The 2340-nt window shown below is 38.2% G+C and overlaps 1 protein-coding gene across 1 annotated transcript in view; it reads left to right on the top strand.

Moving 5' to 3' along the window:
• Nucleotides 1–2340, top strand: part of SV2C (synaptic vesicle glycoprotein 2C) — a 238607-nt gene that overhangs the window by 32750 nt on the left and 203517 nt on the right. The window lies entirely within an intron of this gene.

Here is a 2340-nt window from a genome sequence, read left to right as displayed (position 1 = left end):
GGGGTGCCCAGATATTTGGTTAAACGTTATTTCTGGGTGTGTATGTGAGGGTGTTTCTGGATGAGATTGCCATATGAATTGGTAGACTAAGTAAAGCAGATTGCCCTTCCCAACATGGGTGGGCCTCACCCTATCTGTTGAAGGCCTAAATAGAATAAAAGGCTGAGTAAGAAAAAATTCTTTCTCTCTGTCTGACTGTCTTCTGCCTTTGGTTTCAGACTTGAATTGAAATTATACTGTTGACTCTCTTGGGTCTGGACTTCTAAGCCTCCATGATTGCATGAGTCAATTATTTATAATCAATATCTTTTTTATATCTATGTCTATATCTATATCTATCCATATCCATATCCATGTCCATACATCACCTATTGGCCCTGTTTCTTTGGAGAACACTCGCTAATACATGCCTCTTAACTCTGAGCTGAGACCTAGTGACTGTCACTCAGCCCACATTCCATTGACCAAAGACATACAAGGCACAGGACAGTTCCACATAAACAAAGTGTTGCCTTGCATATTGTACAACTTTCCAATGTCTCACCAGACCTCCATTTAGGTTAAAAAAAAATCCATTTCTAATCATTTAAGCCTTGAATGTATCCTGTTTTATATGTAAACATAGTATTTTTTGCATAATTTTGATATGTAGTAAATTTTCCAGAAGTAAAACTACTTGTAAATCAAGAGAAAACTATATTTAAAATCTTACTGAGAGTTGTTCATCATTTCTGCTAATCACGTCACCAGTGGTAACAAATCCTACTTTTGCAATATTTTGTTGCTAATAAGCCCACCTATATTTGTCTGCACTGGAGTTTGTTGCATTTGTGGAGAGTAGCTAGCATCTCATTTCTCCATTTTGTATTCAAGGGTTGTTACACTGGAACATTTACAGATTTTAAAACATAATTTGTTATTATTTCTTCTATTTCCCCTTATTACTCTTAGGGCATTGTATTGATATTTTAAATATACGTGTGGAGATAGGTTATTTTCATCTATGAATATTATTTAATAAGGCATTGCTCAATATATGTTATTACTAGGTATTGTTGAACTGCTCTAAATTCTCTATATTTTAGCAGTACATGTAGGAAGCTGACTTATATTCAGGGGTGGGGAGGGGCAGGCTATAACACAGAGAGAGCTCTTCCATCTAGCATTGCATCAAAGGAAACATGTTCTTGCTGTGAAGATTGCTGCATTCTCCTCTCTCTGGCAGTAGTCATCAGAGGGTAGCGTGTGAGCTGGCCTACCTACAGAGATGTAATGTCTGGAGAGAATGTACAAGCCTTTATCATAATTCTGCTTCTGAGGCTCACCTAAAATCCAAGCGGTCTGAAGGCTTGGGCTGTGAAGGCCTTGAGTTTTTACTATGCAGCTCTAATTTTGATTAGCAGTGGATAAAAACAAAGGAAGCTTAGGGGACAGAAGAAACAGATGTGTTCAAAGATGGCTGCTCTAACAACCGCGGGAGATACCCAGTAGGAATCTGGTGGTTTCTTTCTAACACTGTTTTTTAAATACCGTTATTCTAGATAGTGTTTCCTATGGGATTCCTCTGCCTGCGTCTTCTGTGCATGAGGGTGGGAGCCCTCTGACTTGCTTCCAGAAGAGAATCTTACAAAGGAGGGGCTGAAAGCTTGGTGACCTATGTTGGTTCATAAGTTCAAGGATATAACATTTTCCTATCAATTGAAATTGATTTAAGGGTAATTCAGAAGGAGTAAATCAGAGGACATTGAAAGAGTGACCCAGGACTGAATAGTAAATGTTGCTGTGTGTGCCTTTTTATCTAAAGTTGGAGTATTGATAAAGGCATCACACTCTTCATCTGCAGCATTCAGAGGACAAAGTTGTTGGGGCAGAACTCTCCTCTTTTATTGGTAAATACATTATAGCTAATGGTTTTCCCAAACATTCATTACTGTGGACCTGGTTATGTAATGATTGTGCCTGCTTTTTGGGATACTGATGTGTATGCACAAGAAGATTCAATTATATTCAAAGGCAGTAAATGCAAACAAACAAACAAACAAACCTGTAAAGGTTAACATCCACTTTCCAGTAAGCCTGAGGAGAAAAGCCAGGGATTAATATGAATAAATGTGAGACTTATGGATACTGGCCATCCTATACCTGTAGATTTATGTAATACAAAAGAATAACATGATTCTTAAGGGTTGACATTAACAAAACCTACTGGCCCTGGAAGATTTGGAGGCATTGGAGCTCCGCCTAAATTTTGCACTGATGGGGGCAATTTGAGCCAAGATTAAAGGGATGTTTTGCAATGAATAACTAATTTATTTGGTCCCAATTTGGGGGCCTTATGCA

This window comes from Propithecus coquereli, unplaced genomic scaffold (genome assembly GCF_000956105.1).
Source record: "Propithecus coquereli isolate 6110/MARCELLA unplaced genomic scaffold, Pcoq_1.0 Scaffold9, whole genome shotgun sequence".
Taxonomy (NCBI): domain Eukaryota; kingdom Metazoa; phylum Chordata; class Mammalia; order Primates; family Indriidae; genus Propithecus; species Propithecus coquereli.
Note: the sequence above shows the minus strand (reverse complement) of the source record. Positions and strands in the feature narration are given on the sequence as shown.